Source organism: Dermacentor andersoni, chromosome 1, assembly GCF_023375885.2.
Source record: "Dermacentor andersoni chromosome 1, qqDerAnde1_hic_scaffold, whole genome shotgun sequence".
Lineage (NCBI taxonomy): Eukaryota > Metazoa > Arthropoda > Arachnida > Ixodida > Ixodidae > Dermacentor > Dermacentor andersoni.
Window position 1 is genome coordinate 63,425,245 of NC_092814.1, and position 21,071 is coordinate 63,446,315.

Sequence of the window (21,071 nt, forward strand, 5' to 3'; positions counted from 1 at the left end):
AGAAAAAAAAAAAAGGGAAAAAAAAACCGACGGGCGCGGAACTCAAAAACAAAACAACAGCCATGGGAAAATCAATGGATCCAATACTTGCCTTACATTTATTTTAAATTCCATGCTTCCAAGCACCGGGCCGCACATATTAGTTTTCACACGCATACTGCAATAAATAAATAGTAGGTAAATGTCTTAATGATTATACATTCATATAAGGTTAATATAGTTATTAGGTAAATAAGTACTCATTATGTTATTACTTTAATTACTAAGTATTAAGACGCATGCTAATAATTTAAAAGCGCGTCCTATTGCGGCCATTGCGCCCGCGGTTTCAGCAGCATGAAAATTATGCTTGCGAGATGAGTTATTCGATCAAGTTCGCATATCATAAAGCAACCAGCTCTGTCCTCGGCAGGCATCGCGATAGCTGTGTAGTGGGAACTGCGAGGAGCCGTCCGCACTGACGCCAGTGAAGGCACGTGGGAGACGCACCGTCCTGGCTGGAGCCAAATTACGACTCATAGGTACAGGGCGTTTCACCTAATTTGAGCCAAACATTAAAAATATGCAAATGCCACGCAGCTAGACAGAACCAAGGTAATGTTGCTTTTTCGTCGCTTGGAGATACTCAAGATCACTTCCTGCAATCCGCCGAATTAGATAATCACTCTTAATTAATTAATCAACTTCCCAAATTATATGTCAATGAGAAAATTGTCGAGCAAGATGAAAAACTCCCGATACAGCTTTCTGCTCCTCGATACGGGCTACATAAGAGTGTTTTTCCGAGAGCGAAAGAGGCCCGCGAATACACGCAAGATTGCCGCGCGACTGGCCGCCGGGCTTCGCAAAACGGGCTTCTCGGGCTTCGCAAAAACACTTTTATGTAGCACGCATCGAGCAACAGAAAGCTGTATCGGGAGTTTTTCATTTTGTTCTACAATTTTCTCATTGACATAAAATTTGGGAAGTTGAATAATTAATTGACTAATTATGTGATTAGGCGGCATACAAAAAAATAATCTTGAGTATCTTCAAGCGACGGCAAAGATTACCTTGGTTATGCGCAGCTACGTGGCATTTGCATATATTTAAAGCTTGTCTCAAGTTCAGTGGAGCACCCTGTACTTCTACTCTTTCCCAGTTCGAAAGGCTGCACAGTCGCCTGCGAGATCCGCCTTCGCGTGCCGCGACGGTGCACCTGGTGTAGCATCATCCATCCTCTTTCTCTTCAGGGAACCGCTTCAGCCGGCGCCTTTTTTCTCCCTAGGGCGCGGGGACGAAACTTCCCTGTCGCTGCGACGCGCACGCGCCGTAACCACGTGACCGCGCGGGGAGGAGGCTCGGAGGAAATGCTCGTGGGAGGCGCGGAGCAAATTGGGAGCACGCAGCGCTGTGGAGGCACGTCGCTGTCGCCGCCGCGTGGAGCCGGCGTCTCGAACGCGCGCCACTGCTGCTGTCACCGGCGGCCGCCGGCACGCGCAGCGTCAATTGCGGCTCACTGAAAACCGTCGTCTCGCGTGCAATTTTTTTTTTCCTCTGTCATTTCGTCTTTTTTTCCTGGAACCGTCGGTGAAGCACCCGCCACAGGCACACCTTCTTCCCTGAACGGCTGGTGCGCCGCCCTCACGGTGAGCCACTACTTTACCGTGTGTGTTCAGTCGGCTCCTTTGCGCGCTCTGCTCTGTCACGGGGCGCGTTTGCATGCGCAATTGCGTGCCGTCTCGGCCGTGCATGCACCAGAGACGCACCTCCGTCGTGCCGTGCTCGACTCTAGTGGCCGCCTTCGGCCGTCAGTGGTCGCTCACGCGGCCTGGCCGTCACGCTAGCTGCTGCCAGCTGCGAACCGCGCAAGAGCTCGTCGCACGCCGCGCGACCAGTCTGTTCCCAGGCGCGCCTGCCTTGGGAGCGGCTGCCGCATGGTCTGCGATCCGGGCTCACTCCGCGCCCACCACCAATGCCATTGCCGTAAATACTTTCCTATGGTTTATCTGTCGTACCTATTCTCACGCCGGGTGTCTTAGTTTGACTTGCCGCGGTGCTCTGTCGCTGTTCGCGTGACTGAGAGAGGGCGTAGTTAGGACGTCACGCCGCTCAACGCCCAACCTCCGTTTTCACTGCGCAGTGTAGGATTAAAAGCCAATATGATATCCTATAATTGCCGACAGACTTTTATCTAAGCAGTCGGAACGCTCAGCGATGATGGCTCGAGAGAATGTTCGCGACTGCTTATGCAGCGTGCTTTGCGGACTGTTCCAGATGTCCCTGTGGTGCATGGAAACTGGAACAGTATACGCGTGACAAAGTTGCTTAGCATGTCAAAGCACACCACCCTCTGCCCCCTCCACACCTCCCACCCCCTTGCCAAGAAAAAAAAAATCAACTTCATTTAAAAAAATGCAAAAATAGAACGCAGGCATATGCAGCCGCATTGCCTTCTTCATGCATCCATAGTTCATCTCTTAGCGATCGAAAATGTTTTGTAGTACACTAACATTTTTTTTTTCGATATCACCGTTCTCTCTCTCACTCTCTCTGATGTGCATGTTACATTTCCTAATACGATTCACATTAAAATTTTCTAGTCTGTGTGTGGCAAATTCAGGCGTGTTATTAGGGCTGGAACGAAACTGTTGCTTTTAATTGCGACACTATTTGTAGACCAATCCGGTTGTGGAATAGCCAGAGACGAGCGCCAAATAAGAAAGGCCAGCCTGGCGCACCGACTGGGAAGCCGTTAAGCTATATGCGCTTGCACTGACATGTTCTTTCCATGCTATAGTGATATTCTTGCATAAAATCAGGAGGCCAACACCATAAGTGTCACTTTCGAAAAGACAGTGTTTTTTGCTAGACGAGTTTCGGGTAGCATCAGTAGCGTGAGAGTGCCGGTGAGTAGTTGGCAGTGCAAGTCCTAATCGTAGTCCATTGTCGGCCCTATTTTAAACTTCTTCCCCCGAGAAGCCGTATGTAGTGTCATTTTTTGCTCATTAATTGTCCATCCTATATCGTTCCGACATTTCTGCTGAATTTTACAGTGATGCTCGACCCCCACTTTTCTTTTTTCGTGTGACATATTTTGTTGTACATGCCGGCCTGCACGTTCCGGTGGCTTCAGTTAATCCCAGTACGCAACTCTGATTACACAGTGCGTTTATCACAACGTTCAGCACGTGATGTTTCCGTAATGGGAAAGATCTGGAAGAAAATTCTTAGATGGAGGGCTGATCTTTAATCGATAGCTGCAAAACGTATTTTCATTTAGTCCCCTTAATTGTTCTCCATGTGCTTTGAAAACCGGGTTAAATTGCAGCCTTTCGATTACGAATCGATGCAGGATTTACAGGGCGTGCAACGCACCAGATGGTATTTCTCCCACCCAACTGGTCCTTTCCCCGCGATTTCTTTCATTTTGTTTTCTCCTAACGATGCTTGTCATCTTAATGCGTTTGTCATACCTTCGAGCGTCGCTATGGTGCAAAATCGCGTATTCCGATTAATAAAAGAGAGCGCGCTCAAATAAATTTCACGAAAGGAAATTTAAAAAGTAGTTCTTTTTCCTTAAGTTCTGAGGATGCCAGGCACGCCGGCGGAATGTCATCTGTGCCTCGCTGAGAGTTCATCCCAATCAGTAACCTTGCTTAGCGCGATTGCGCATTTCCTTCTTTAGAGCCTACAGACAGTAACCTTTACGCTAACCTCGCAAAGCTCGGAATATCAATGTGCATTTTCTGCTTGCGCGATGCTGAATGGCCTGAGCTTTCACGGGCGCTTTTGTTTCCTTTGTTTTCAAGCTGCTCGACAGCGCCGTGTTCACATGAACCTGACAAAATTTCGCTACATCGCTGGGCGTCCTACTAAGCCATTCCGGCCTGTCACCGGTTCGTCCCTGACGTGTGCCGGCTGTTTCTGCCGCCGCTAAAGTGCGCACAAAGCTTCACTGGGATTTTGCAACGAATAGTCGAGTAAAGTTAGGCACTAGTATAATTGCCACTGGCAGAATTGCGTATGCCTTCGGAAGTTCGTGGTTATGTAACGTTTGTACAACTGCGCTAATGATACAAATTACTCGTCGGTGAAATTTGTTCCTAGCGGGGGCATGTGTTTTTGCTGAGCTTACAGCTTCGCCATCAGTACGTCGCAACACGTAACGTGCGTCCCACCAACACGATCGCTACAGAAAAAAAAAGAAAGAAAAACAAAATGCCGTGTCTAACGCGCCGAAACAGTTTCCAGATAGTGGAAAGCTCAGAATTAATTTTGACTACCTGAAGTCCCTTACCTTACACCCAAAGCACGCTACACGAGAGTTTTCTTGCATTCCGGGCCAGTAGGAATGCGGCCGCCGGGGCCGGGGTCGAACCCGCTACCTCGCGCGCGTTTGCCCCTTCTTTAAGTTTAGCTCATAACAAGATGGGCAGCGCTTTGGCTGTGCTACGAGTTTTTTTCTTTTTTTCTTTGTCCTCGTATGGTTGGGTTACTTTAATTTATCCTAGCTGTTTTACCCGTCGCGAAAATTGAAGGCGGATTCAAATAAGCCTAAATTAGAGAGTATCTTAGATCTTAGAGCTATTAGAGAGCATTAGAGAGTTGTCTGAGCATCGTGCTCGCTCAGAGCTACCCTCGTCGCAGTCTCGTGACGCCGGCATTCGAACCTGAAGAAAGCGGCAAGTTTCATACCCCACAAGAGAAAGAGAAGTCTTCGTTTAGCGCACGGCTTATCCTGCTGCGCTTATGTGGCTTGGGTATTGCAATGTTAGGGCACTCTGTCGCAAAGAAAAAAATGAACAGTGCTCACTAAAGGTTTCTGATTTAAAGAATGGTCGTACAGGCTTGAAAGCCGGTGATAGCCGTATATTTCACGTGTATAGACTGCTCATTTTATTTCTGAACATGGAGGGGGAATAAATTGGGCGTGTGGCGTAAAGAAAAACGCTCTCCGTTTTTCACTGACTTTATTGGCTTTGTATTCGCATTTGAGACATCAATTTATAGCGCAGCATGCGCTCTCGCAAGCCATAATGGCTCTCACTTTGCCTCTCTTGCGACCGAACGGGATCGTTTTCATACGGAATTACCTCACGTGTGGGCGTGCCTTTAAACACGCCGAGGAAAAAGAAAAGCAGAAAACATTCTAGGCCGTCCTTGTCGTCGCTAGATGGCAGGACTGAACGCGCCTGTCGTGTGGTGAACAGCTATGCCACGGCGTTGCGAAAGCTACGTCTTGTGGAAGTTTTCCTTCGCGCACTGGTCTCGTCATGCGCGCGGGAAATGGGCGACGTATGGCTGTTTTAGCACTGCTCGAATGGCCGTCGATTTCGAAAGAGATTACTGCGCGGCGGAGCCGGAGTAAAGACGCGCGTGTTTGTTCCTGTTGCGGCGAGAGAATCCGCACGCTGGGTCGGCCCGCACGTCTCTGGTGTGTGTGTGTGTTGGTGCGTGTTTGTACACGGCCAGGGCCAGGACCCGACCGGCCGCCGAGATTGCCCTGGAGCCGTGACGCTCCCCAAAAGCTCGTTGAGATAAGCGCTATCTCCAGCGCCGTGTGCTGCAGCTCGTTCGGCCGTTATTGGTATGATCTTTGGCCGCGCGCCTTGCCCGCAGCGAAGCACTCTCGTATCAGCACGGGAGGCCCTCGAGGTTAGGTCTGAGTCTTTGTTTTCCTGTCTAGTATCCATCGCGTTATAGGAGCGATACCCGGTAGCAGCCCCGGCCACTTTGGCGATCTCGTCTCTGAAGTGTTAGTTAGCCCGTGCAGTATGTAAGCTATTCCTTCCTGCAACAGCGGAAGCTACCGGGTGCATAAGCTGACATGAAGTGAGTCATAGACGTGCCGTTTCTTTCTTTTTTTCTTCTTCTCTAATGCTGTGTGCGCAACGGTAACAACACATTTCCTGCTGCAGAAGTTTGCGCAAGCTGCTGAACCTGGCAACTTTGGCTTTGTGCTGACTTGAATATGCACATAATAATGCACTAACGTGCGCAACATTTTGGAAACGATGTCAAACATTGTCGACGGCATCAAACACGAAGTGCAGATTCCGCTATTCAGCGTTCCACTTTAGTACTGTTGGCCTAACCAAACAACAGCTCCCTTCTTTTCTGGGGTCGTATTTCGCAACGATTCCTTTTCGTTTCGGTATTTGCTCGCGCATAGGCGCGCCTTTCTACCGCTGGGATCGAACACTGGGCGGGACAGATGATGTGGAAAAAAAAAATGGGAGGGAAAGAATCCTTACAAAGTACAGCCCATAACAGACAGTAAAACTCAATGTGTGCTCGCTTTCTGATATATTTTTTTTATCCGGAACAAATAAAAATTGCTGACTAAATTGGCATTGCACTTTCGTGGCTGCAGCGAAGATGCACTCGAATGTGGCGGATTGCACGGATACGCATAACAGCAAGTCTCAAACGTTCTTTTTCTTCCCCCGGGGACGGTTTCACTATAAAGCCAGGTGCAGCTGGCTCTAACATACACAATCGTGCCGATAATTGCGTTGAGCGCTCGTTGTGATCCTCCTCTTGCCTTCCCTTCAGAGCTCGCGTAAGTCACCAACGATATATGCACCGCTTTCGAAACACCTGCGCAAGGTGTCACAGCACTCTAATAGTCCTCGGTGATGTCCTTTTCTTATCGAGCGCAGGCGCAGTGAGGGAATGGGTGCACAGCGCGAAGTGAAAAGTTGCGTGACCGCAACGACTGCAGCGGGGCACCAATCACGACGAGCTGGTGCGCGTGGCGTGAGCACCGCGGCCCTCGCTCGGACGCTGGCGGCGCGAAGAGCGGATAATCAAGCGCGCGCGTTGCCTGGCCCGCGAACGAAAGTTCCGCACTCGGAGATTTCCGCGAGGAATCATCGCGCGCCGAGGCGTCGATGAGCGTCGGCCGGCGTCATCGGCGTGCCGGTGATTGCAGCCGGGTGCCTGCAAGTCCGCGCGCTGCTACTGCCGACGCGCGTGGTGCACTTCGTCTGAAATAGCGCGGCGAATCGGCCGAAGGACACGCATGCACGCAGCAGCCGGTGTGTACGCTTTCTCTGCATCGTGCCGTAATCCGCGAAACAGCGCTGTGCGGCAGAGTTTATGAGCGTGCGCACATGCGAACGAGTGCGCGAGCGGCTGCCTGAAATTGGAAAATAATCTTCTTTTTTTATTTAATACTTCCTATTTAGAAAGGGGTTGGCGTCTTTTGGCGGCAACGGCGACTTCTTTTCTAGTAGAATAATTATATACCAAATATGACGTAACAAGCCGGCACTTGACGGAAGAAAGGCAACAACGAAAGAAACGCAGACAGCTCCGGTGACGTGTAAGTGTCCTGAAGCACTTCACCTCACAAATCATATCAAAAACCAATTTGAACATAAAGTCATCTCACGTAAATGTAGAAGAGACAACTCATAACACATTAGAACGGAAAGTCATGCTCACATACAATCAATTCAATTCACCACTGACGTCATAAATGACACCTTAGAAAGTAAACTCAGGTGTCGTACAAGAAATGCAGAAAACACTAAGTGTCAGCAATTTGAATAGTTATGGGCACGGAAAATGATAAAAGCTGCAATCAATCATTTCTGAAAATGTTAATTTCCATCAGACATTTTTGGAGGACCACTAGCGCTCGCCTTTGTAACGTATCTGTTGGCGATGGACGACCTAGGATCTTTATGGTTATGGGCCTGTGGTCTACTGCCTTGTTAAGGTGCGTATCAGATGGCGTAGTTCTGTACAATATCCTGGACATTCCAGCGATAGATGATCTATGCCTTCGTCCGCGTGGCCACAAATGCACTGAGTACTATCAGCGCTACTACAAACTTTATGTAAAAATGACTTTGTAAACGCGGCACCAAGTCTCAAGGCACCATATATATATATATATATATATATATATATATATATATATATATATATATATATATATATATATATATATATATATATATATATATGTGTGTGTGTGTGTGTGTGTGTGTGTGTGTGTGTGTGTGTGTGTGTGTCAGATCATCATCGTTATTTATTTATTTAGTTATTTAATTATTAGTGTACCTTCGAAACCTCTGGGGCGTTACAGAGAGGCTAGGTTCAAAACATTTGTCAAAATAAACATCGAGTGATGTAGAATGGAGAAAAACAACACATCGTTCATATATATATACACGTCCCTCCTCTCCTTTCTTTACCCTAATGCTCTAATCCAGCTGCTGCTTTCACACCAAGTGAAACTAAGTAGTCCCTGCTAGTGCGCAAATTCCCGGATGCGTGTATATACATCACCATCATATGTCCATATTTAGTGGAACAGAGCGAAGTATGGGTGAAGAAAACTCGAAACGGCTGGTGCTGCGTAAGGGCTTAGCTGCGCCATAATTTCGCCATAAGTTCGTCATTAGAGGTTTTTGGGACTGTGGTGACTGGGAAAAGGCAAGGAACGCCTCGTGACGTATAATTCAGCATTTTTTTTTTTTTCAGTTTCCACGCAAAGGAACCTTTTGTGGTCAGGCGTACAGCTTCGCGACGGAGCGATGGTGCGTACGCTAAAAGCGGTTGCTTCGCTACGCCCGAACGAACGGACGAAGTGCGCGTGTTGTCGCTTCTGGAAGCGTCGGAGCCCCGCTGCGAACCGCGATCAGCGCAATGCCGGAAGCATATAGCACTGCACCAAAAAAAAGGGGCATGCGACGCCGCACGACCACGTCTGTCGGCACGGTTCACCAGGTCGACGTCGCGGGCTAGCGCTACTGCTGACGCACCACGAGGACGCGCGACACCAGTGGTAGCGTTTCGCCTTTTCCATGAGCAGCACGTGGCTGCATAATGGATCCGCATTAAGCGCGCGCACGGGCTTGTTTCCTGATGATGGCGGCGGCGTCAGCGGAGCGTCTGCGGCGCCTTCGCGGCGCGAGGAATGTTGGTGCCGGTACTTCAACTTTTTTCCCCCTCGGTGTTTGCCAGGTGGGAGCGAGGCCGGTGATGTTCGCGTCACTGTATTCGCGTATATATGCGCCCATATTGGCGATCATTAGTGAAGTCCGTATGGTAGCCAAGTCTTTGTACGAGAATTACGCGTTTTTCTTTCTTTCTCTTTTCTTTCATTTCTCTTTTCTCGAAGAGGCATGGCATGCACAGTGGTAGGGTGACCATTATTATTAGAACTATTCTGCGCGGAATGGGGGCAGCAGCATTGACGAGCTGTGTTGCTGTTAGTGTCTGACTTCAAAAAAACAATTTATTCCATTTACTGCCGTACGCTGCCAACTGGCAGGAAGCAGCAGTGCGCCTTCGACAGCTGTTGTGAAATTTTCTTTGGTGGTTTTCGTGTTCTCTGTGTGGAGCCGCTCATGTTAAAACAGGACGTGAGGCTTACCTATGATTCGATATTCCACTACTTATCGCTAGAAAATACGAACGTTAAGATTACTGGACCGTACAATTTTATGCAAATGAGAGCACATAATTCTTTTCGGTGCTTGTTGTTTACAGGGCATGATAAGATGGGAGACCTGGCGGCACATAAATGTCGAGAGCGACATGTGCGAGCATTTCACTAAGTTGTTTTCCCATTGTAACTAGTTGATTAAGTCCCGGGTAATGGTTGTATAAGTGTAACCTAACGAACAGCCGCCCCTGGCTTTCCTTTACGAACGTCTGATTAATGCTGGTTACAGCACCATGCTTACACAACTTGACAAAAAAAATATAATTGACCCCGCTTGCGACTTCCACATGACAGGTGACTTCGTGACGCAACATAAAGCACTCCTTGACCGTATCAGCCTCAGGGGCCCACATATTCTCCAGCACGATACGCTGCAGTCAAATTTGCCAGAGTGACCACTTTGCTATAGTTCTGGTGAACTTGTGAGGTTTTCTGCTAGTGTGAGAGAGAGGGGGAGGAACGGGGGAGGGGGAATGCAGAGAAGTTAACAGGAAGAGTCTGAAACCACTGCTTGCTCTATGGATAGCTTCTAAAGGTTACATCATATATTTGGCGTCAGGATTCCTGCCTCTGTCTATCGGGACGTTCTCATCTCGTTGGGAAGCACCACCCACGCGTGTTGCACGCAACGAACGGTCTTCTGGCCTTCCTGATGGCAGCAGGCCATCGTGAGACGCTGTAGGTAGCGTTCAGCGTGTACGTGTGTGTTTTTGCCCGGCGTCCTAAGGGTGCCTGTGCATCGGCCTATGCCCCTGGAGGAGCGTCACGGGCTAAGTTCTCAATTTTCTCCTAAAGTCAGCCTAGGCATCTGTCTCCCTGTGTCATTCCCACAGAGATCGAAATATGACGTACGCGGCAGCTCATCGTGACTGCCAGATCACGAACTGGCAGAAAGAAGGACCGACGATGTGCCGCACAGATGGCTCGCCGCGTAGGAACGAAACGATCACAACACGAGGAAAAGCTGCGAATCCGCGCAACCGCGTCGTTAGCCTCGGCCCACCTGCACCGTCGTGTAGCAGCAGCTTCCAAGCGCGGGATTAAACAACCAAATAAGAACACACAAAAGCATAAATCGGTCCTCACATCTATCAGCGCGCATGTGGCGAGGCACAAAGTGAAAGAACAAGACAAAAAAAGAAAGCTATGGGGGCTGGACCAAAACGGCCTGTTCAACGAACTGTTTTCACTCTAGCCCTGGCAGTCTAGGCACTTTGTGTTTAAACTTAGCAATTGCTGCAAACAGGTGTCTACAATATGTATCCTCTTTGTGGTATTGGCTGAGCTTAACATGTTGGCCGACTCTTACATTTCTTACAATATACCTTCTACCGCGCGAATTCCTTGTTGGAACTCCAGGCTCCAGCGAAGAGACTTTCGTGCGTATAGAAGTCACAGTGAGCTCGGATGATTTCATTTGTCATCGTGTTTCTTAATAACGCAACAACAACGCGCCGTCCTCCAAGTAGCTCCACATACGCATTATGCGGATGCGAGTTATGACGTACAATATGCTTATTTGTCGACATGCTTCGATGGCTCGCGTATGATAATGACTGGTATATGTGTGGCCACGTCTTGAATACGGCCTCTTCTGCGCATGTAGCTTGGAAACCGTTTCATTCACGCTTCTGGACAAACAGAAGTGTACTTCCCGAGAAATTTTCTACCTCGAGACCTACAATATAGCCCATTTACAATGAATGAAACGGCCCTCGATATTTATCATTGCATTCACTGCATTTACCCGCTAGCGGAGAAATATATACTGAGCTCTTGCAGTGTGTCAGTTGTCCTTGCTCTGTAGGCTTTGGCAACGGTTTTCTATACATAGAATTTTTCTTGGATGCATATGTGGCAAGCGTGGAGTATTCGTACACAGTGGTCTTGAAAAAAAAAATTCTTAGTTCACCACAGAGCGCAGCAAACAGGGCTGGCTCACTTAAGCTGCTGTGAATTGGAATATATATATAATATACAACGATTGTGTTGAGGCAGCCTGGTCAGAAAAGAAAAGAAAATGCAGCTCTCAGATTTTCTGGAACAGTGCTACCTGTACTTATGGTGCGCAGCACAGATAGTTGACGTACGTGTGATAAAACTATACGCCGCGCTTTTCTTTTTCTCTTAGCATTGCTCGCATTTGTCGCGACACCAGCGAGAGCCAGTATTCACAAAAAGAAGTATGCTAAAACTGTTCGTAAGCGCATATACCAGCCAATCATCATGCGTTGGCGGGAATATTATTGGCGAAGTCGGCCGGCCAATGGGAAGCAGCACCGTTAGGAACAACAGCTTTGTGAAAGCTTCCCCAGGTTACTGTATTGCTAATAGTTATCAGTAAGTAATGCACCTCACTTATTTTCGTTTCGCGTGACACTTCTACAAATGCAAGTTCAATTAAAATAAGGAATTTATGTAACTTTCCAAAGGCAACACACGGGGTACAAGAGGCACCGTAAGATGAGGGGCTGAATTCACAAAGCGTTTCATTCGTGTCTTTTGCCCGTAGCCGGCCGCCTTCGATAATAATATCCAGCATCAGGATTAGTAGGATTTAAAAAAAAATTACGAGCCATTCTAGCGTAAAGGCTTTTTGTAATTACGGGCCGGGTTCTGCGAATTATAGTCTTGATCACCTCGTTAGTTTTTTCCTTGTTTCTTTTATTCTTTTTAACGTACCCCCAAAGCACCGGTAGACGAGCGTCTTTGCATTCCCCCGCATCCGAGTGCGGCCGCTGGGGGTCATGATTCGAACCCACTACCTCGTGCTCGGAAGCTGAACGACATAGCCACCCAGCCGCCGTGGTGGGTACGAATGCAGGCTGTCATAAATAATGGCAGTCTGCCTCCGTTAAAACGCACTCAAAGCATGACGGGCAAAGTGCGAATAGCTGTTTTTAGCGGATAACATGTCTTTGTCCCGTTCTGATAGGTTCCTGGAAAGAAGCCCACGATTAAAGAAAAAAATCATAAAATCTATGGAAAATATATTTACAAAAGTGAACACGAGTCGTCCGCTCAGGAAAAGGCAACATGAATTAAACTTTCCATTTCCGGCATCAGGCATGATTTATCCCAGGTCACAGTGGCAAAAGCTACCTGGCAGCTAGACGTACTGACCACTTTGCTATCAGCCTCTCCAGCAGACTCTTGCGGCCTTTCACGGCATCCTGCGATACCATTAGTCGCCGAGCACGCCACATGCGATGAATGCTCTGTAGTATACGTACAGCTGTTTCTCTAGCCTGTTTCCTGTTTAACGACGACCCATAACCAATGAATTTAGGCACTTGGATAAGGTTAAGAAGTATTTTATTGTTACACTTCCTTCACATTACGAGTTATTAGGGCGACAGCTTATTTAGGTCGGTTTTTGGTGAGACCGGTATACCAAGGGCTCACAATAAGTAACGTGAACCTTTTTGTACCTTGATCAATTAATGCAAAGGTAACGTGTTGCTGAGCAGTACCGATACAAAAACAAATGTTGGCACGGAGGTTCACATGAGTTCCATCTCTGCGAAAGACAGCTGTGTTAACATTGTGTTTGGGCTTGAACAATACACCATGGAGATGAACGTCCAGTCGTATTACATGGATAAGATGTGTTCATTCGTGGTGCATCGTGTGGTATGGTTAGTTGTAACTTAATATATAAATTTCAAGATACGTTTCCACGCGATAGGCGCACCAATGCCACCGCTGACAGGACATTGCGGAGAAGACACTGCTGAAGCTACATGTTTTCCATACACTGTCTAAACTTAACCGTCTTCGAAGGTGACACTAAGCCGTCGCATACAGTTGTATTTGTTCTGTCGATAGGAAAGCGTCCATCCATCTACTTTATTGACAGCAGGACGAGCCAATGGCTGCATCTATAGTGTCGTGGTCTGGCGTGAATTTCGCTCCAGTTCAGACGCCCCTGGCACGTGACGCGCATAATCTGAAGCACTGCGCAGCGGTGCGCGCGCACGCATGCACCGCTGCCGTGCAGATTCGTCCCCCCGTCTCCTTGACTCCATTCCCGTCGAAAGCGTCCGATCTTCCTGCAGAGCGCGGCACTGTGATTCGAGGTCGGGGCCACCGAGGGTGCGACGCGCAGCCTTTCGCCGCAAACACGTGGCTCGGCGCAGTTGGCGTAGCCCCGGGGCATCCTGCGCGCTATCCGGGCATTTTCCACGCGAACTCGGCTATGGCTGCAGCGGTTGCGCGGGCGCACCACCGCGGCGCTGCATCGCAAAGCCGAGCTTCTTCTCGCCGGCGTAAACAAGCGCGAGTGAAGGACAGGCTTGTTGTCGTGCACGGCGTGTTCCATGCGCGCTCAGCAGCGCACGGAAACGGGAGTGCTTGCTGTGCGCTGTTTTCTGGCGTGCCTCTCTCTACAGGGCAACCTAGGCCGCCGCTACGGGATGCGCCTCTCAGTGAGTGGGCTTCCGGGACCGCCTTAATTACGCTGTCTTGTGCGGCGCAATACGCGGTGCAATTGCTGCCAGACACTTATTTCTCCCGGCACGCTTTTTCTGTTCTTCCAGGGAGTTGCGGGAGCCGTAATTTTTTTTTTCTTTTTGAACTCGGGGATAGGCCGGGAATCTCCAGCCAACTGATGAATGCGCGACGTCAGAGCGCGCGCCTTCTTTCACGAGGCTCGTCTGAGCTATCACGCCTTTTTTTTTTTTTCAACGTTTGCATCTCTTGTTTCTCTTCGTTTATTTAACAAATCTGCATTGCGCCGTGGGTGTCAATTTGAACGACGAGGTTTACTGCCGGCTTGCGAAATTTATCGCTGGAGTTCTAGGAAGGCTTCGTAAACAGATAAAGCTACGGTGGAGACCTTGCTACTTTTCAGAAAAATGAATACCGTATAGCAGAATCTCAATTACCATATGGTCATTGATTTATGTCCGAGCACTCGGCTATACTAAGCGACTTCCTAGGATATCACTAGTGACAGAGCCACGATTCGATTAAAACATTTATACTCGTTTGTTCCAGAGCTTTTCCTACATATAGTAGTTGCTACTCACTTTTGACATTTGTCATCCTTTTATGTTTTCCTAGCTGCTACTTTGTGCACACTGTTTCATCACCAGAAAGGTTGCTTGCCTGCAACAATAGCGGATATATTAAGAAACTCTGGAGGGACTATTTGTGGAGCGAGTAAATTATGTTATCGGCCCCGTAAATGGTTTAACTGGCAGTTGCGTATGCACAACTCACTTGGAACCCGTCGCTAATTTTAAAAAGGTTTGCGAACACCGTGTGCGCGGTCCGTAACCACTGCTGCTAGCAAATTTCCGGCTGTATACTTTCAGTCGCCCTGGGGTGTAACAGCCACGATGATGGCGTCGTAAAAGTCATGGCAAAAGAATTTAATGCGATGTCTCGCGCAGTTTCGTGTACCCTCTCTCGCAGGGTAGTCTTCGACCATAAAGTATTCAATATGCATTATTTTTACAAAATTTAGGCTATTTCTAATGGAGAGGTGCTCAGCTACGTTCTTCGCCACTCATGGTAGTCGTTTCCAAACGTTAGCGAGTGTCTTCTGAGGCGTCTCCCAATTTTCTATGCCGTTCTGTTATACACGGCTTGCTTTGGAGATTGTGGTAAAAACTACATCGGCTGCTCTTTTTCTTTCTGTTATAGAGAAACATATATAAAAAATGAATAGTAATAATGCAACTAATTATTAATTAATAACAATAAATGACAATGAAACTAATAAAGATAACGCCGCAACGGTGACTTCACTTAGCGTCTTCCCACACCGCTAACCGAATGCTGCACAGATTTTGTAGCCCTCATTCGCCGATGCAAGAGACCTCCCCGTACTAAATTGGTGATTTAGGCCCACGCACAGCTCAGTTAAGTTGCATCCACAGTAGAGATCATAAGTGCGTCACCTCACACATAGCTGTACAGGACTAACTATCACAAACGCTGACTTAACTATGTGTCCACTAAAATGTCTTTTAAGAATTTTAAGAACCTTTGGCTGCAGCTCACTCGCTGATCATGGTCCGAGTAATTTTTGTATGGTAAAGGGGCGCTTGTCCAACCTTCCTAACTTTTTTTTCGTTAGCGTTCTTCTTTCCTCGGCATACTTAGAGCATTCAAGAAAAACGTAGCCGACGGTCTCAATTTTATTGTCCACAGTACCACTCAGGAGAAGTGGAGCGGCGTATCCTGTACAGAAAACGAGTTGTATCACTTTCAGGCTGAAGTTGGTTAATTAATGTTTGTCGCGGTAGATCTGCTGCTATGTTTAATTTCCTGTGTGCGTCCATTTTACATAACAGCGGCGACAGTGTAAAGTGCCAGGGACTGCCACATGTTTTCGATGGAGGTCGTATCGATAACTTTCGAGCATTCGCTCCTGCGCAATATTTGCAAGCGCGTCAACCCACTATACTCGTTATACACTGACGTAGGCCTCGCCAAACTTAAGAAACGAGTTGCAAGGCGAACATACTTTTGTCCTAAATACGCTGATTGAACACTCCAGCAAAAAAAGGACCCTAGCGGCTACATGTATAGGCTCCAATGTTACTCCAGAGAGCAGCAGTAAGGCGAGTGCTGGCGCTTCCGTACCGTACGCGCGCACCAGTGGAAGCACTCCAAAACGGTGGGCCGTGCACATCTTGCGGGCCAAGAGAGCGGGGTAAATCGAGGGACCCCTTATTATTGGTACCGCGAACCCTCGTTCCTGCTGGCGCTCGGCATTAGTTTCGCATCTGCCGGGGCGAGGTCGGCCGGCATGAGAGCGAGTGCACGTATGCGCGCCCGCCACCGCAGCTGCCGCCCCGGGCGCTCGAAGAAATCGAAATTATCGGCGCAGCGATGGTTCGATCAATCTGGCTAGGTTGTGCGTCGGCATGCACGATGATCGCATTCGATCACGGTTTCCCGAAGCCTTCTTTTCCTTACCTGGTACCGGTTATAGTACGCTCTGTCCCGCTCTGCTGGTCGGGAAATAAAAATAAAACGGACATTTTCTTGCGAATCTTGCGGGTTGCTTTTTTTTTTTTTTTTGTCTTCTGAGTTGCCACTCGTTCTTCTTCTGGTGGTGACAAGTCATCAAAAGGCCAGAAATGGTTGTCGCGTGGTTGTAAGACAGTTGTGATTTCACGCGTAGTGTCTCATCGTGATGGGTGAGACGACTCCAATCAAGCGAGCGAGCGAGTGAGTGAGTGAGTGAGTGAGTGAGTGAGTGAGTGAGTGAGTGAGTGAGTGAGTGAGTGAGTGAGTGAGTGAGTGAGTGAGTGAGTGAGTGAGTGAGTGAGTGAGTGAGTGAGTGAGTGAGTGAGTGAGTGAGCGAGCGAGTGAGTGAGTGAGTGAGCGAGCGAGCGAGCGAGCGCAACTTTCTTAGCGAACATTAGGAAAGGGTAAAATATGTTTCTCGATCGGTATACCTCCTTAGTATGTCCTACACTAGTGAAGCGCTCTTAACATCTCCGATGTCGCCCCCCTCTCCTCCCTTTCTATTTTCTTTTTTGCGAATTACATTTCTTGCCTTTGAGCATGCAGAAAATAGCAGCTTTGCTTTCGCCTGTATACATTTCATCGTTGAGAGCGATCTGTGCGTCTCAATGAAGTCCATGAGTGGCGGCTCACGAAGTTAGGCAATATCTAATGCTTGTTATGAACTATATATAAGCAAAGCACTCTGAGGAGGGCTTCAGCAACGTGCCTAAACAATCAGGATATTAGGCAATATACTTGTTGAAATGCCCGTAGTTTGCTGTAGAACGCAAGACTGTAATAAGATATAGACCGGCGTCACATCTTTGACGATTTAGGTTAATTGGATGTAGAACATATTGCAGTGTAGAGAGGTGCTCTGGCGCTTCTCTACACTGCAGTGCTCTCGGTGAAGCTTTTCTCATCACGTGTTCTCTCATCCCAATGACAAGAATCGCGTTTCCGCTGCTCGGATCGACGTGGGTTTACCAATCGGGATCAACTGGGGAGACCGCGTCCGCATTTCAAGTGGCAAGGCAAAACATAAGTACATGCGTGCTAGCGGTATCTCTCAGTAAATGTACTGAAAAGGGCCGTTTGACATAAGTTAGCCTAATAAACTGCACTCATAGAGAAGGAGTGCTGTTCGAGGATGCAAACCTCCACAAATGTTAGTATGACATATGCGTCTGAGGGAGGATTCATAATCGCAAAGCGTTGATACATTTTGACAAACACGTTTTCCTTGTCGTCACAGTGATTCTATTTTAATATAATATCACATTTGAAGTGTATTTAAGCCGTAACCAGGCATGTTAAAAACATCTTTCTTGGTGTTATCTACATACCTCCACTTGTCATCCTATGCCGGAAATTTTCGAAAATCGCTCACCCTCGAGAGCGAATTTCACTTGTACAAAGAGAAAACAGGTTCTGTAAGCGACGTAATGTGAGTGGGTGCTAAGCAGTTCAATCAGTTAAACTTTTTTTTTTCTTGCCAATAAACGCTTTGGCAATAAGCTTCCTTGCAAATCAAGTAGCGGCGTGCGCTATCTTCATGCAACGTCAAAAAAATTCTGGACAGCAACAACGAATGCCTCGATGGCCGTAGCATGCACACATTGGAATTTTCTGTGGGAGAACGCGCAAGACAAAGGATCACGCAGGCAGCGAAGCATGCAGGACTTGCCAGAGGGAATAGGGGCGTTTGCATGCGGAACCGCAGATTATGCATGCAGCGGCGTTGTTTCCTTACAGCCGAATTTTGGTGTTCCAGACAACGTGCGAAGTTTGAATTACGCGAGTCTGCGTAAATCGCTGAAATTTAGATTCGTCCTTCGTTGAGATAACGTTGGTTTTCGGGAAATCTGCGTAAATCATGATCTTCCATCGGTATATGCGGTATATAGTTTAAGGCATCTCTCGTCAGAACAGCGCGTCCCCGAGGTTTCTAAAAATGGGCACGAATTCGCAGTCTTTAAAGGGGGTTGCAGCGACAATAAACACAACCCGTATTCACAAATGTTTTCAGTCGTAACAGCTTTTTTGTCATTGGTAGGCCACCCTCGCTAATTTTATGTCCAACATCACGATAGCCTAACATCTCCGGTTAGGAACAGTTCTAGTGCTAGAACTTTTTTACCAGAGAAATCGTTTTTGTCGAGCTTCCCCGAAGACTTCCGTATGCAACGGAAATTACGCCATGGCCAGGCATTTCGGCACCTGGCCTACTTATGGCCGAGTGGGTAGCCGTTTCTAACCCGTTCGCCCTCTTCATGGGAAGTGAATGGTGTTGTAGACTTTCACTACGATTTATCTGACCTGTGCAGCAAAGTTCGGGCGTTATCTCGGCTGTCTTCTTGAGAATACTCGCCGTGGTTGCTCAGTGCCTATGGTGTTGGGCTGCTGAGCACGAGGTCGCGGGATCGAATCCCGGCCACGGCGGCCGCATTTCGATGGGGGCGAAATGTGAAAACACCCGTGTACTTAGATTTAGGTGCACGTTAAAGAACCCCAGGTGGTCTAAATTTCCGGAGTCCGCCGCTACGGCGTGCCTCGTAATCAGAAAGTGGTTTTGGCACGTAAAACCGCATAATTCAATTCTTCTTGAGAATAGTTTTCGATATGGATAGATGAAGGTCTAGCCTATGGTTACACACAGGTCCATCGCGATGTCACTGCAATGAAACAATGGCGCCATCTGTCGCCGCTACGGCAAAAGATGGTGAAACATGCCGCGCGGTGACACAAGGCGCCACAGTTCCGTTGCAGTTAAATCGCATTGTTTATAGCCGATGCGCACATGCCATTGCCTAAGATCAGCGTTTCTTCAGTCAGCATACACCAGCATATACGTTCCCCTCGAACGTGCATCAACGCTCAGACGCGTCAAATAGGATTTATAAAGGTTTCATCACTCGTTTACGCGCCCTATTTGCGTGAGCTTCTTATGACTGAACGTCACGCTATGCTTTAGCGACATGTGTGACAAACCTGCATGCCTCCATCATGAGCGATGGCTGCATCGACAACAAAGACTTCAACGGAGCTGGCAGCTTTTGTGGTAACATATTCGGTTCAGAAACCAAATAGTCCTAAAATGTATTTGTAAGTGGGGATCCATGAAGATTATATATATATATATATATATATATATATATATATATATATATATATATATATATATAAATATAGCGTGTACAATAATTATCTAACGTAAATATTGTACGTGATTGGTCTCCGCCGTGGTGATCATCCCGTTATCACGCTGATTTATAAGTTGCACACTCCGGAACGGCCGCCAATGAGGAAACACTTGTACGTAAAATACGTTATGTGAATAATGGTCCAATTACGGGCAAGGGGAGCGTGAGCTTGTTAGTTAAATTTCGGACACCGACGTATCATTTTATCGCCGCTTAGTTCATTGGTTGGCCACGCAGAGTGATCTACATAATCTTGCCGTCCTTAGAGAAATTTAAAATTTTGAATGTCGCAATACGCAGCGGGACAGCCAAATGTGCCATTCCCTCCCCCCCCCCCCTTTTTTTTTTATTCCACGGTAGTTTACCATTCGGTGTCCAAAATTCGTTATACGGGGCATTTCAAGACACCATGTGTCGTGTTCTATAATAATTAGCTTTCTCCGATTATGTTAATTTCTTATGATCTGTGCTGCCAAGTGGCTGACGTCGGCGATTGCGGAGGCGCGGCTTCGTGTGAGTTAGGCCTAATTACAAAGGGCCAGAGAGGGTAATGAAACAAATCGTTGCAAAACATGACTTCAGTATCATCACTGATATTATGAGTGATTATCCTGGTTCCTCCGCACCATAATACGTATTACTCCCCCCTCCCCTCTTATACGTGACATCTCTTTAACGGGGATATTGAAACATAAGTTAGCGAAGACATAACCCTTGCACACTCATTTTCATATGTGCGTTGTATTAAGCGTGGACTACTCATCCGACTGCGAACAGCTTCGCCGAAGATCATTCACAGAATTCGTTTTCTTGACCGCGCTTAACTCAATAGCTGCATTCTCAATCGAAACACGTCCATGACTAGGGTGCCTCGATCCGCGCTACTCCGTACAGGGTGGTGACACGTCCGGCAGCGCCGCCATATTGTGTCGGAGCACGCAGCGGCGCGCTATGGCAGACACCGCAAATTTAGGATCTGGGTTTGCTGATTCTAATAAAGTTAGTTTCTTTTGCGGTTTTACGCGTGTGTGTACCATTATATTTACATCTCACCTCAAAAGCAGAGGTGAATTGAACGTTTGTAATAAAGCAAGTGCTAGAGTAAGCTTCGAGCCTCGAAGACCGCGAATTGTTTTCGGTGCGTCTTCGCTTATTTTACGAAATGTTTCGAAATAAAGTTCGCGCTTGTGGCCCAAACCGAACCTTTATGGAGCTACCATTCAAAATACAAGCGCAGAAGGACGTAATCACTGCAAGACGTTTTCAACTACGTTGTAGATCAGATAAGTCGTAAATTGCAAGATCAGCAAACAAGGCAAAAAAAAAAAAGACATGGCAGCGTTAGCGATAACTGATTTCCTTTCCTTTCTTATTTTTTTTTTTTTTTTTGTGGTGGGAGACATCAAGCGTGCGAAATGTACCAACGCAAAAGAGCATGTGCCCTATAAATGCAAGGT

The 21,071-nt window shown here is 47.6% G+C and overlaps 1 protein-coding gene across 7 annotated transcripts in view; it reads left to right on the forward strand.

Moving 5' to 3' along the window:
• The window catches only part of LOC126546001 (dual specificity calcium/calmodulin-dependent 3',5'-cyclic nucleotide phosphodiesterase 1A-like), a 615,937-nt gene that overhangs the window by 324,537 nt on the left and 270,329 nt on the right, over positions 1-21,071 (forward strand). For 3 of the 7 annotated variants that reach the window (XM_055061556.1, XM_050194058.3, XM_055061557.2), the window contains exon 1: positions 1,361-1,628. The exons of 1 other annotated variant lie outside the window; for it this stretch is intronic. The gene's annotated coding sequence lies outside the window, so the exon portion shown is untranslated. Of the gene's footprint in view, positions 1-1,360; positions 1,629-21,071 lie in introns of those variants that run through there. 3 more of the 7 variants (XM_055061559.1, XM_050194060.3, XM_050194062.3) reach the window with 1 other exon arrangement.